The following is a 15,538-nucleotide window of genomic DNA, read 5'->3' as shown; positions in this document are numbered from 1 at the left end:
AAATGACAACAATATTCATTGGTCAAATATTGCAATTGTGAAGAAGTTCCGTCATATGCATGGGACGCTACCGCCATCCTATAAGCTCTTATCTTTTGAGGAATTCATCAAATTCCCTCTCCGTAGTATAAGCAAATTCTTCCCTCTCCACAAGTAGTTCATCAAATGACAACAATATTCATTGGTCAAATATTGCAATTGTGAAGAAGTTCCGTCATATGCATGGGACGCTACCGCCATCCTATAAGCTCTTATCTTTTGAGGAATTCATCAAATTCCCCCTCCACAAGTAGTATAAACTACTATCTCTTTTAAGGAATTTATCAAATTCCCTCTCCACTACAAGTAGTATAAGCTCTTATCTCTTTTAAGGAATTCATCAAATTCCCTTTCCACTACAAGTAGTATAAGCTCAATTCCCTTTCCACAAGTAGTATAAGCTCTTATCTCTTTTAAGGAATTCATCAAATTCCCTTTCCACTACAAGTAGTATAAGCTCAATTCCCTTTCCACGAGTAGTATAAGCTCTTATCTCTTTTAAGGAATTCATCAAATTCCTCATCAAATTTCCTTTACAATAAGTCCTCTCTCTATGTGCTTGTGGGACATTACTCAGCCATAATGATATAATAATCCTTTTATAAGTATCTTTTCTTTTTCTCTCTCGTACCCACCTTATACATAACATGTTAAATTAATTCATACTTAAAAAAATAATTTCTCCTTTTTGGAGATGCAGGGTATCGATCCCCGTACCTCTCGCATGCTAAGCGAGCGCTCTACCATCTGAGCTACATCCCCACAATTTTTGCATCACAAAATCCTAAATTTCCCGTCATCAATAATAGTGAAAATGAAGAAATATTGCTACCCAACATGTCATGAATAGGGAAAAATTGAAAAGAAATAATATATTTAGTATTAGATAGTCTTATTTTTGGAGATGCGGGGTATCAATCCCCGTACCTCTCGCATGCAAAGCGAGCACTCTACCATCTGAGCTACATCCCCGTGATTTTTACATCATAAATCCCTAAATGTCCCATCATTAATAATAGTGAAAATAAAAAAATATCAAAATATTAATAACAAATAGTTTGGTTTGGTGATGCGGGGCATCGATAATTGTGAAAATGAAAAAATATAATAACAAATTAAATACTTTCTTTTGGAGAGGCGGGTTATCAATCCCCGTACAACTCGCATGCAAAGCGAGCGCTCTACCATCTAAAGCTATATCTCTACAATTTTTACATCACGAAACCCTAAACGTCTCGTCATGAATAATAGTGAAAATGAAAAAATATCGCTACTCATTATGTCATAAATAAGGAAATATTGAATAGAAATAAAATAGTAATAACAAATAGTTTCTTTTGGAGATACGAGGTATCGATCCCCGTATCTCTCGCATCACTATTTTACATCAAAAAACTCTAAACTTCCCATCATCAATGATATTGAAAATGAAAAACTATCCCCGCTCATTATGTCGTAAATAAGGAAAAATTTAAAAGAACTAATATACTTAGTAATCGTTTCCTTTGTTGATGCATGAAAAACTATCCCCGTATCTCTCGCATCACAATTTTACATCAAAAAACCCTAAACGTCCCTTCATCAATAATTGTGAAAATGAAAAAGTATCTCTGCATATTATGTCATAAATAAGGAAATATTGAATAGAAATAAAATATTAATAATAAATAGTTTCTTTTGGAGATGCGAGGTATCGATCCTCGTACTTCTCGTATGCTAAACCGTACCTCTCGCATCCTAAGCGAAGCTACATCCCCACAATTCTTGCATCACAAAACCCTAAATTTTTCATCATCAATAATAGTGAAAATGAAGAAATATCGCTACTCAACCTGTCATGAATAAGGAAAAATTGAAAAGAAATAATTTTCAATAATATATTTAATAACATAGTTTTATTTTGGAGATGCGTGGTATCTATCCCCGTACCTCTCGCATGCAAAGCAAGCGGTCTACCATTTGAGCTACATCCCCACGATTCTTATGTTATAAAATCTTAAACGTCTCGTCATCAATAATAGTGACATGAAAAACTATCCCTACTCATTATGTCGGAAATAAGAAAAAATTGAAAAGAAATAATATATTTAGTGATCGATTCATTTGGAGATACAAGGTATCAACCCCGTACTTTCCACATCAGAAGTGAGCGCTCTACTATCTGAATTACATCCCCACAATTCTTACATCAGAAAACCCTAAACCTTCCGTCATCAATAATTGTAAAAATGAAAAAAATATCTACGCTCATTATTTCATAAATAAGGAAAGATGGAATAATATATTTAGTGATAATGAAAAAATATCTCCGCTCATTATTTCATAAGTTTAGTGATCGATTCATTTGGAGATGTAAGGTATCGATCTCCATACTTTCCACATTGGAAGCGAGCGCTCTACCATCTGAGCTACATCCCCACGATTCTTACATTAAAAAATCCTAAACCTCTCGTCATGAGTAATTGTGAAAATGAAAAATATCTCCGCTCATTATTTCATAAATAAGGAAAGATGTAATAGAAATAAAATATTAATAACATAGTTTACATATGTGTCACTTGTGTTATTTTAATGTATTTATTTACTTGGTAAATGTCTTTCATACCACTAGACCAAATGCCCTTGTTATACCACTTGAAACGTATGTATGAAGCCTTGGGATGGGATGTTAAGAAAGACTATGAGTATTAAGAGCATGGTGGTAAGTATAAAATGTCGAATATGAAGTTAGGTTGATTTCGAATATGAAGTCCTTAGATAAGAAGAGATTTAGACATAGGGGCATTTCAAGAATTGAACTCAAAACCTCTTGCACCCCGTGAGAATCATACTACTAAACCAAATGCCTTTTCTTGAACACCCAATATTTTTAGCTTCTACTCAAATATATTTTTCTCTTAGTAGTTGGAGGGCTATAAAACGAAAAGTTGAATTGTTATAATATACAAGGGTTATCAAATAAACCAACAACTCAACAAAAGAAACAAACTAATCAATTTTGGTTGGATTGATTCGGATCAGCTCATCAGTTTGTTTGATTTAATTTTTCTATTTTGCCTCGTATGACAAGAAAATAAAGTTGTATTGAATGCACCTTAGTTTCATTTATGACAAACTCATATGAAACATAATTGCATTAATAGTACTCAGAGTTGGAGTCTATAAGCATTTCATGAACTTCAGTGCAATTCATGCTTCATTAAAGATGAGATGAACTTTAGTTATGTAGGGAAACTTTAAATTGCTTCATGTGGAGCTTCAATTACTATATGCTAGTTACAATCTTTAGGATTGACTAATTGGACAAGAATTCATGGATTTAGGGAAATTTTTGTGTAATTATCAACTACAACTTATGTTTTCAAATTTTTAGGACATAATTTAGGTAGTTGTTTTTATGAGTCGTAAACTTGTTTCTTTGCATAATATGGGTTTAGTTGAACTATTATTATCGATAAGATGGAGAAAGAAATTGTCTTTGAATTGACTAATAGACCTAGGTTCATCGTTGTTGTCTTTTAACTTGTGATTTTGCAAAAAGCTTAACTAATATGAACTATCATGTCACAAAAACTTTTAAATCAAGAATATACCCTACACATCATTCAAGATGGCAATAAAATGGAGTTAAATTGAACGAACTTTAGTTTCATGTTTGGCGTGTTCAAGATAAAACATAATTGTGTTATTGATATTGAGTCTGGAATCTAAGAATTTAATGATCTTAAGAGAAATTCCTGTTTTATTAGAGGATACCAACTTTATTTAAGGTACTAGGAGTTCAAGAATCTGGATTTGAATTTGGCTGAGGAACAGTAAGATTTGAAAGTTTTGAATTCTAGACCAAATTTGTACCTAATTATTTCTTATTTGAAAGTTTTGAATTCTAGACCAAATTTGTACCTAATTATTTATTTTTATGACTAATTATAAATTAAGAGAAAAATATTTTTGTAAAGATAGATTTATCTCTAAAACTTTCATGACGAAACCATGTTTAGACTAGCAGTTTAAAGTCAGGAGATGCGGTCATAGGTGTGATTATTTTTTATGGGTTCGTAATAGAACTTACGGTTGAGATGAAGGAGCCTTCAAAGGTTGTACACTCACAGATGGGGTTGTTATGTAGTGTTAGTCTGTCTTTGTGTTGGAGTCTTTTTGTACTTTTTTTTTTTTTTTTTTAATTTTTTTTTTTTTTTTTGTAATTGTATCCCAAACAAATTTGTTTTTATGTTTGGATAAATTTGAACAACACCGTCTTATAATTTAATTTAATTTTATATTTAATGTTGTGTTGTTTTCTCAATCTCATTTTAATTTTACAACATTTTCTTATTTTATATTAATTTACTTTTATTTTTATTTGTTTTCACTCTCAATTTTAGTTTCTATTTGAGTTTTGAACCCTTGAAATTTGGGTTGTGACACATTGGTACCAGAGCAGCCAGATTTTAAATTATATAGATTTTTTCATAAGATAAAGAGTCGTATATATCTATGACTCAGCTTGATGTCACGTCTCTCCGCGACCAAGTAAGCAGTCTAACCCTATTTTGTAGTATATGATATGTTGTAAAACTTGTATGAATTTATTATATGTTTTGATTTTCGTGGTAGTTATAAAATGTCCCTGAACGTTAAAGAGTGAACGTTAACTATATAAGACAATAGTGGATCAACGTTATAGTGTCTAGATATGGTGAGGATGAAAAGAGTGGTCATGAGATATCTGACTAGCCATAGGAAAACAGAGAGTTGCCGTTGCACAGTGCGAAACATCTATCCATGAAATTTTGGTACTAGAAATGAAGAAACTGGAGATGGTCCCCGCGAATCGCAATTTCTTTGGTTCCCTGGCAGCGTCAACCAAATTAACCCTACGACGTGACAATCCTTCAGCTTCCACTCCTCCGTGGTCATGGTATCCAGCTTCACCCTCAAAATGGGTTCCTGAATATCTTTCTCGTATAGATAATCTTAAATCTGCATCTTCTAGAAACTGATATCAAATCCATCAAACTTTTCAATTCCAGTCTTTGAACTTTCCATCTTCACAGATCGTGGTGAATCTCTCCTCGCTCTGATACTTGTTATTAGAATCACACAATAGCGCACACACTTGATCTAAATGAACACAAAGAACATGATAGAGAAAATGTAAGATGAAATATTTACCAATGGTTTTGTATTAATGACTTTAGGTATGCAAAGAGAGGATATGGAGAATGAGAAATGTACATTTAGGAAGCACTGACTAATGGGTATACATATTATTTCAGTTTATTATATATAGCTTCACTATATGTAACCGCCTACTATATATAATTATTTAGTATATATTTCTCTATCAGATTTTTACTATAAATCTTCAGCCTTCATATCCAACATTCTAGATCCCAAATAGTCAGGGATTGACATCCTGCTAAAACACAAAGTCATTTACATGTCCCTAGCAAAATGTCTAGTAGTAACGGAGTCTAACCCAACGATCATTCAGATAAACATCCATCAACCAAGAGGGGTGAAAATGATGACGATAGTACAATTTAGAAAGAATCTTAGCCATGATGAATCTACACTTGCTGCCATTGTTGTATTTGAAAAGGGGGAGATCAAGTGTGTCAACCTCAACAAAAACTTTATTGCCACTACATGAACACCATCACCTAAAACAAGAAGGTCAGATATTGGGTTTAACCCCACCAAGAGAGATAAATCACAAGATTAGTTTTATGTCACCTACCACAAATAGATGTCATACAGCTCAGCTTGAGCTAGTTGAATTCTACAAATAGCAAAATGGCATGTTCACAGTCGGGTTTATTTGACCTACAAAGGCTCGTGTCTGTGATCACTCAAATGCTTGGCAAAGACACCAAGCCAACACCTCTACTGAAGAAGGGAGACAAAAATAAACCACTAAAGCAACACATGTTCACGCAGAAATACCATCCAGACGGATGAAGAGAAGGGTCGACCACGTTAATTTCAAAGCAAATAGAGAGTTATGATAAGTTAAGGTCAGATCAACTTTGAGTTCAAAGCAACGAGAACCAAAGACTGGTTCGAAAATTCTATGGACTAGTCAAAGTTGTCCATAAGATTAGAAAGACATCATATAGGATCCAATTGCTCCTATGGATACAGACTAACCCTGTTGTCCATGTCAGTAACTTGAAACGTTATTATTCCGACAAAGAAAACATCAAGTAAAAGCAGGTGGTATAACGTCATGCAAAGAAAAAATTGTTTCAAGCGAAGAAAGTAGGAAAGATACCAACAGAGAAGACTTGAAGAGTTAACAAACCGAGAAGTGATTTTCAACAGCTCCTAGTAGGTTGGAAAAGACTCCTCAATACTGAGATCAGCTAGAAGTGCGTCGCGAGACCTAAAGTTAGCCTCATCCTACAACGTTGAGTTTATGAAGAGCCGGTTGATAGAGATATTGACAAATTGTATAAGGGCAGATGTCACAGTCATGATTGGCTAAGGCGTGTTTCCTGTGGATGCATGTTAGATGTCTCAACTATTCTTGTAAACGATTTGTGGTTCATGGTGGCATGCTCATTCCAAACCCCTTTTACTTGCTTTCATTTTAGATAGGCCTTTACTATTATTGTTGTGCCAATACGGGGTGTATGATTAGTCCTCAAAATCATATCTACACCCATCAGGACTAAAATGTCCCAAAATGTACTATAGGAGAACGTGACCAATTGTTGTTTCTTCACTTGTAGCTTATAACATTGCTTTATTTGAAATTGTTTTTAACGTATTTCCTCGCTCACGTTTTCTAAAATATTTCTTCTAAACGTGATTCGAGCATACACTGCTATTGTTCGTTCAATCTTAATTTTGCATGGTTGACTTGTTCATTGGATTAGAACAATTGTCACATAATCATTGTCTCACTACTACAAGAGTGCGATTGTGACACTTGTCATCGTTCAGTTGTGGGCCGCATCTTGTGACTAGTTACGTGAGTTTGACCTGGAGAATACGTGTAGGTTGAAAAAGAAATGGTTGGATGCGGACTTCGAATAAGGGCTAGGCCACGGAAGGTTTGTTTTTTAATCACATATGGACTTTGGGCTAGTGAGTCTTAAATTTGGGTTCGTTTGAAAAATTTTGGTTCGTTTTTTAGTTCAAACGAACCCAAATTAAACCTACTAGTTCCTTCTTCCTTGCATGACTCACTCCTATTCTCTATTCTGCCTCTTCTTGCTCTCTGAAACTTCTTTAAAGGCTATTGTTCACCGATTATTTTGGAGCATCTTCCTTAAAAGGATTGTGACCACAGATGATCTATGTAGAAAATTTGTACCCTCTTTTCTAAAAGCTTTAGCGAATAACATACCTAAAACAGATGCGCTGACCAGACTGCGCTACACCTCGTCTCACCCCCCCGGAGCATATGGATCCACCCAATCGATGAACACTCAAACCAAACTCGCCCATCCTTTTTGGCACAGGGACGCAAGAACCAATCCGAGTAATCTACAGTGGGGAGACCCCTTAAAGCAACAAGCGAGAATGGCTAGGTTGATAGCAGGGTTAATGAAAAGGCGAGTATGAAAAGATGTATCGCGTAACCGTCCCTGTAAGCAGCTTCATTCTTTCTTGATCTATGATCCGACTTTATGAAAAAAATAAGTCTTTCGGCTGAAAGTGTGACTCTTGGGTATGGATAAGCAGGACCTCTTGGTTTGGGAAAAACTGGAGATGTTGGCTAAGAAAGCTAAGCAGGCAAGTATAGGACGGACAAAATGCACATACAAATTGATTGACATGATCCCTCTTCCTCTCTCTTTGGCTAGTTAGCTAGTTGCACGATAAGCGGGAAAGCATATCAGGTAGGGAAAGAAAGGCTGCTCGATCTCCTGTAAGGCCAACCCTCAACGACAAGCTCACAAGGAAATGCTATAAGTCCGATAGAAGTCCAAGGTTTCGTCTACTAAGGACCAGGAAGCTCTTGGAGGAGCTAACATGAAATGAGAAATACATTCGTTTATGACAACTAATAGATAGCGAACCTTTTGGTAGAAACTGAATGATCCCTTGGCTCGAGCAAGAAAAGGAAAAGGTAGTCGTACTCCTACTTTTTTCGTCAGACGATAGAAAAGTTTGAGCTGAAAGATTGAATCACACCTGGTAAGAAAGGTGGGCTTAGCAGGTTTCTCCAAACGTATAAACAAAAAGAGGAAGCAACCGGTCCTAAAGAGGATACCGATACGCATACATTCTCGCATGGAAGAACCTAGCTAATCCGGATCAAGGGTTCTAACTTAGTCCGACTGACCTTCTTTGGCTGGCCCCCGCCCTTGTAACAAGGTCAACCCGTACGTGCTCTTTCCTTTCGTTTAGCGAGATAGCTTACCAGCTCTTTCGGCTCATAGTAGCAGTATGAAAAGCAGAATCCTCATCCTGAGTCGAGTCCGCATTGTCATACGAATTGAAATCGGCCAAACCAAGAGCTCCTATTTTTTCTTTAATGAAAGCGGATCTAACTGTTTCGATAAAACCAACCTCTCTAAAGAAGGAGTCGCTCTGCCTTGATCACTGTGGACATATACAGCTCCCGCTTTACCTTTGCCTACCGTGAAAAGGAAAGTTCCCTCACAGTAGGCCCTCCTAGCTCCCGAACGTCTTTCTATCAATCAAGAGAGGTATAGAATAGTACAACAAACCAACAAGACAAGAATGGACTCAGAAGATGGGCGGTCAGGGAAACGATTTCATTTGTGTTACTCGCCAAGGAAATGATCAAGGAATTCAGATCCTGAATAAAGTACTGTAGGCAAGCGAAGCTTTTGAAAATGAAAGCGTGTAGAACTCATATCCACTTTCTCTTCGATTCGTAAACTTTGGATCTGATCTTCCTTTCCTGTCTGGGTGACTGAGAGACAATTTAGGCCTGGCATGCATCCGATTCGGTCAACAATAAGGTACAAAGCGGATTGATTAAATTGGCTTGAAGTTCCATTATCGTTAGGTCGAAGATCTCTACTAGGTTTAGTGCACTTTGGTAGTTGCGAATGTTGCTGTAATCGCATGTCTTTCTCATTCGACATTCTCTCTTACCAAGCACTCATACTCGCCAGGGTTGAGGAGACAGTCCGTGAGCTAATTGGGTTTTGAGATTGCGTATACGTGAAAAGAGCTCGCTTTCAACTTTTTCCTCAGCGTTTTGTGCCCGGTTCTAGTTCAGGAAAGGGTCTGATCTCTTTCATTGGAGCACATTGATGTCGAAGGAGTCTTTGGAACCGGTGGAGAGGCTATGATGACTTCAAGCTATTCAAATAGCATGACTGATACTACAAAGAAAGGGTATCTAAGTCACACTAGTGGAATAGCTTTTTCATAATAATTATCTCGATATATGATACAAAAAACCTGCCTGATGACTGATAAGGTAAGGGGTTTCAAAAGACAAAAGAATGACAATTCTACGTGTGATAGAAAAGGAGATCTTTTTTTTTTTCAGTGTGCGCGGTTCGCCCGCCTTCCTGACCACGGATAGGCTATGGGGCTTTGCACTTCGGCCCCTGAGAATACCACATCAAGGTGACAGGATTCGAACCTATGGCTCTCTGAAACTTCTTCATCGATTATGAAAAGTTCCTAGAAAGAATGAACAATTTGTGTAATGCTCTTTTTGAAGTCGGGCTCGAGACGATCTTTATTCTTCCAAGAATATGTTTCATTCTCTATTCTCATGTTCTTGGTTCAATGTTTAAAAATCACATTTTAAATCATATTATCTTGCTTAATTCATTTTGATATAATATTGTTGGGGGTATTTTGAGAATCGAACTTGAGACCTCTCTCACACCCAAAACAATAATCATACCACTTAGACCAAATGCCATTATAGTCCTCACACCCAAAACAATAATCATACCACTATTTTATTTTTTTTTGTTTTTTTTCCTTTGAAAATTGTGCTTTGTTTTCTTTTGGATGGGCATTTAGAGAATTGAACTCGAGACCTCTTGCACTCAAAGCAAGAATCATACCACTATAACAAATGCCCTTATAATGGACCATATATTAAGTTGTTTATGGAATGTATCATCATTATTTCATTTATTTTCTTTGTTAATGAAATCCATGAGCAATTATTATTATATCTTTTAGATCTAGACCGCTGTTAAATTATTTACATAGGGTTTACGATAATTACGGTAGAGAGAAGAAAAAAGAATAGAAGTAGTGTAAAAAGATAATTACTGTAGAAAGATAATTACTATAGAGAGAAGAAAAAAGAATAGAAGTAGTGTAAAAATTTGATAGTTTAATTTATGTACACAAGTATTAAAAGAGCATTATCATTAAACGATAATACACTAACTTGTAGCACTTGCTTATTACTGTAGAGAGAGAAGAAAAAAGAATAGAAGTAGTGTAAAAAGAATAAAAGTTATGTTCTAAAAAAGATAATTAGTAGTGTAAAAATTTGATAGTTCCATTTGAGACATATATCGTGGAACACAAGTATTAAAAGAGCATTATCATTAAACGATAATACACTAACTTGTAGCACTTGCTTATTACTGTAGAGAGAAGAAAAAAGAATAGAAGTAGTGTAAAAAGAATAAAAGTTATGTTCTAAAAAAGATAATTAGTAGTGTAAAAAATTGATAGTTCCATTTGAGACATATATCGTGGAGTACACAAGTATTAAAAGACATATATCGTGGATGTTAAGAAAGACTATGAGTATTAAGAGCATGGTGGTAAGTATAAAATGTCGAATATGAAGTTAGGTTGATTTCGAATATGAAGTCCTTAGATAAGAAGAGATTTAGACATAGGGGCATTTCAAGAATTGAACTCAAAACCTCTTGCACCCCGTGAGAATCATACTACTAAACCAAATGCCTTTTCTTGAACACCCAATATTTTTAGCTTCTACTCAAATATATTTTTCTCTTAGTAGTTGGAGGGCTATAAAACGAAAAGTTGAATTGTTATAATATACAAGGGTTATCAAATAAACCAACAACCCAACAAAAGAAACAAACTAATGAATTTTGGTTGGATTGATTGATTTAATTTTTCTATTTTGCCTCGATATATGTATTTAGTTGAGAACGTGACGATACCAACTAGCAGTTTAAAGTTAGGAGATGTCACAGTGAGTTTTTGTTTTTTTAAAGTCAGGAGAGATATTATCTTGCATAATTCATTTTGATTTTTTTTCTTTTGGAGGGGCATTTCGAGAATCAAACTTGAGACCGCTTGCACCGAAAACAAGAATCATACCACTAGACCAAATTCCCTTATTATGGGCTATATATTAAGTTGTTTATGGAATGTATCATCATTATTTCATTTATTTTCTTTGTTAATGAAATCCATGAGCAATTATTATTAGATAGTTCCATTTGAGACATATCATCACTAGTTGATGCTGAATTGCTTTCTGTGAGGCTCATCTTTTAAGAAATGAACATAGGGGCATTTCGAGAATTCAACTCCGGACCTCTCGCACCATAAGCGAGAATCATACCACTAGACCAAATGCCCTTTCTAAAAAAAATGCAACATTTTTAACTCCTACTCAATATATTTTTTTCTCTCAAGTTTGAAATCTATTTTCTTGAGTGGTTGTTGGACTATAAAACAAAAAGTTGATGGTCTAGTATTTTACTTGTAAGTAAGGCATGTAATATTGAATTGTTCCAATATACAAGTGTTATCAAATAAACTACAACCCAACAAATGAATCAAACTAATCAATTTGGTTGGGTTGGATTTATTCAGCTCAGTTCATCAATTTGTTTGATTTAATTCTTCTATTTTGCGTCGTATGACAAGAAAATGAAGTTGTCTTGAATGTACCATAGTTTGATTTATGACAAACTCATATGAAATATAATTGCATTAATAGTACTAAGAGTTGGAGTCTATAAACATTTCATGAACTTAAGTGCAACTCATGCTTCATTAAAGACGAGATAAACTTTAGTTAAGTAGCTAGAACTTTAAATTACTTCGTGTGGAGCTTCAATTACTCTATGTTAGCTACTATCTTTAGGATTTACTAATTGGACACGAGTTCTTGGATTCAGGGGATTGTTTTATGTAATTTTCAACTACAACTTATGTTTTCAAATTTTTAGGTCATAATTTAGGTAGTGGTTCTATAATATGGATGAACACTAGAGTTTCTATCCGGTTCACCACAACTACTCTAGTTTTTGTTTGAAGGCTATAATTGTCATCTATGTTGTATGGCAATAAAATTTGTTTAGATGAAATTTTAGTTAAATATTTTACTTCTTGCAAAAATTTGTTTCTTAGCATAATATGAATTTAGTTGCAGCGTTATTAGAAATAAGATGGAGAAAGAAATTTTCTTTAAAAAAATAAACAGGCCCAAGTTCATCTTTGTTGTTGTCTAATTGTGATTTTGCAAAAAGCTTAACTAATATGAAATATCAAGGTAAATCAACAATATATCCTACACGTCAAGATGACAATAAAATGGAGTTAAATTGAACGCAGTTTTAGTTTCATGAAGCATAATTGTATTAATGATATTAAAGAGAAATTCGTGTTTTATTAGAAGAGACCAACTTCATTTAAGGTACTAGGAGTTTAAACTACTTCCATTGTAATTTCAATCACTCCACAATGATTACAAATTTAGGGTTGGCTACTTGGACATCAATTATCAACTTTAGGTTATAATTTAGGTAGTAGCCATTATAATATTAATGAGCATAAGAGCTACAATTCTTCCATGGACCATATGTGTTATAGTTAAATGAATATATATATATTATGTATGTCGAGGTTTGGGTAAAGCACAAAGTAGTAAGGAACACCATTGTCAACTCTAGAGCCACCCACAACTCATGATGGAGACCGATGCAAAATATTTTAACATCCTTTGGCATCAAGATACAGGAAAGATGAACGCCATCAAATTGGAAGCTTTACCTGTCTTAAGAGTCACAATGAGAACTCTAATCAAGCTTTAGCCTTTGACTAGGCAAATTGTTTAGTGATAGTTGAAATGGATGACTTCGACATCGTGTCAAGAATGAACGTCCTGCTGAAACACAAAGTCAGTTACATGCCCCTAGCAAAATGTCTAGTGGTAATGGAGTCCAACCCGATGATCATTCAGAAAAACATCCATCAACCAAGAGGGTTGAAAATGATGTCGATACTACAGTTGAGAAAGAATCATAGCCATGATGAATCTACGCTTGCTGCTACTGTTGTAATTGAAAAGGGGAGCTCGAGTGAGCCAACCTCAATAGAAACCTTGTTGCCACTACATGAACACCACGACGCAAAACAAGGTCAGATAATGGATTTATCCCCACCAGGAGAGACAAAAACAAGGTCAGATACTGAAGAAGGGAGACAGAAACAAACCACTGAAGCAACACATGTTCACACAGAAATATCATCTAGACGGATGAAGAGAAGGGTCAGTCGGAAGCGTCAACCACAATAATTTCAAGAAAAATAAAGAGTTCATATAAGTTAAGTTCAAATAAACTTCGAGTCCAAAGCAACAAGAACCAAAGACTGGTGTGAAAATACTATGGACTAGTTAAAATTATCCATAAGATTATGAAGACATCATATAGAATCCAATTGCTCTTATGGATGCGGACTAATCTTGTTGTCCACGTTAGTAACTTGGAACGTTTCGACCAAGAAGACATCAAGCAGAAGCAGGTGGTATGACGTCATACAAATAAGAAAAAGTTTCAAGGGAAGAAAGTAGGAAAGACACGAACAGAGAAGACATGAATACTCAACAAACTGAGAAGTGATTTTCAACACCACCTAGTAGGTTGGAAGAGACTCCTCATTATGAGATCAGCTGGAAGCGCATTGAGAGACCTAAAGTCAGCCTCATCAAATAAATTGTGTGGGGGCAGATGTCACAGTCATGATTTCCCAAGGCGTGTTGCCTGTGGTTGCATGTTGCATGTGTCAACAATTCTTGTAAACAATTTGTTGTCCAAGGCGGTTATTTGGGCAATGTTATTGTTTACCGATTATTTGGGCGACACGCCTTGAGCAATCATGACCGTCACAATTGGCTAAGACATTTGTTGTCCATATGCTATTATTGTCCAAGAGACTTCTCATTATGAGGTCATGATTGGCTAAGACATTTAAAGAAGTTTTACCTAGAGCAACTTCTATCACAATCCTCTTCTTACTCTCTGAAACTTCTTTAAATGTTATTATTCACTGGTTATTTGGGCGCATCTTCCTTAAAAGAATTGTGACGACAGATGTCCTAGGTAAAACTTCTATTGGGAGATTAGTGCAATAGAGAATCTGTGTCCCTTTCCTGAAACCTTCAACGGACAACATAACAAAGAGTTCCTAGAAAAAATATCATAGAACAATTTGTGTAATGCCTTTGATGTTAGGCTCGAGGCTCTATCTTATCTCCCAAGAATATGGTTCATTCTCTATTCACATAGAAATTCTGCAATAGAAAATGGTACCATCGTCTTCTTTTACAAAACTTTCTCAAGTCCTCATGCAATGATTTGAAAGTGGTACCCTCATCTTCTTTTATAAGACTACCACGGCCTTCATGGAATGATTATGCTACCTCGGCCTTCTTTAAATGTTATTGTTCAATGTTTATGGTCCAAGTCCCGAAAAAGTAAGTCTTTATGTCAAATTTGAAGAGAATCATACATACATTCCTTTGTTTGTTTATTCTCGTTGTTTCCTCTTTAATTAACATGTTATAAAGACACTCGTAAATTATAATTAAATATAGCTTCCTTAGCTTCCTTTTTTTTTTCTTTCCAAATATCCATCTGAATTACTTCTTGGTTCAAGGTTTAAAAAACCTATTTCAAATCTATTATATTGCATGCTTCAATTTGATATAATTGTTGGGGGCATTTTGAGAATCAAACTCGAGACCTCTCGCACCCGAAGTGAGAATCATACCACTAGACCAAATGCCTTGTAGTGGATCTATCATTTTTAGTTGCTGGTCCATATCTTTTATGCGCCTCAATATTTGAAATTTATCCACATTTTTTTGTTTCAATTCTAGAAATAGAAATGATATCATAGAAATACATAATTTTACAATGCAAATAAGAAATACTCATGATCAAGTTTTAGATAAAAGTAGCAAACATGTTGATAGATATAAAAATAAATTCAAGTTCTTTCTTTGGCCTAATTATCAACTGGAAGATTTTGCTGATATGAATTGTTATTGGTTTGCTACCAATAATAACCGTCATTTTAGTATGCTAAGGATCCATATGTGTCCATGAAAATTAGTTAATGCTATATTTTTCTTATATTGGCCATAATATCTCTCAACCAAATGCATTAGTTGAAAATGTATTTAATATTTTTCTTTTGTCCTTTTCTTTTTTCGAATGGTCTTATGTCTCCGTTCCATTTGAAAATTGATATCTTGTTTGGTAATTTTAAACTCATTATTTTTGTTTGTTCATTCCACCTAATTTGTAAAAAAAAAAAA

At 34.9% G+C, this 15,538-nt stretch overlaps 2 non-coding genes across 2 annotated transcripts; both read right to left on the bottom strand.

Moving 5' to 3' along the window:
* Positions 1–728: 728 nt before the first annotated feature.
* On the bottom strand, positions 729–801 carry TRNAA-AGC. Its single transcript has one exon. It is a non-coding gene; the product is annotated as a tRNA-Ala (tRNA).
* Positions 802–938: 137 nt separating this feature from the next.
* TRNAA-UGC lies at positions 939–1,011 on the bottom strand. The gene has a single exon. It is a non-coding gene; the product is annotated as a tRNA-Ala (tRNA).
* Positions 1,012–15,538: the final 14,527 nt, after the last annotated feature.

This window comes from Cucurbita moschata, unplaced genomic scaffold (assembly GCF_002738365.1).
Source record: "Cucurbita moschata cultivar Rifu unplaced genomic scaffold, Cmos_1.0 Cmo_Scf00110, whole genome shotgun sequence".
NCBI classification, from domain to species: domain Eukaryota; kingdom Viridiplantae; phylum Streptophyta; class Magnoliopsida; order Cucurbitales; family Cucurbitaceae; genus Cucurbita; species Cucurbita moschata.
The sequence above is the reverse complement of the archived record's forward strand: the minus strand, read 5'-3'. Positions and strand labels throughout refer to the sequence as shown.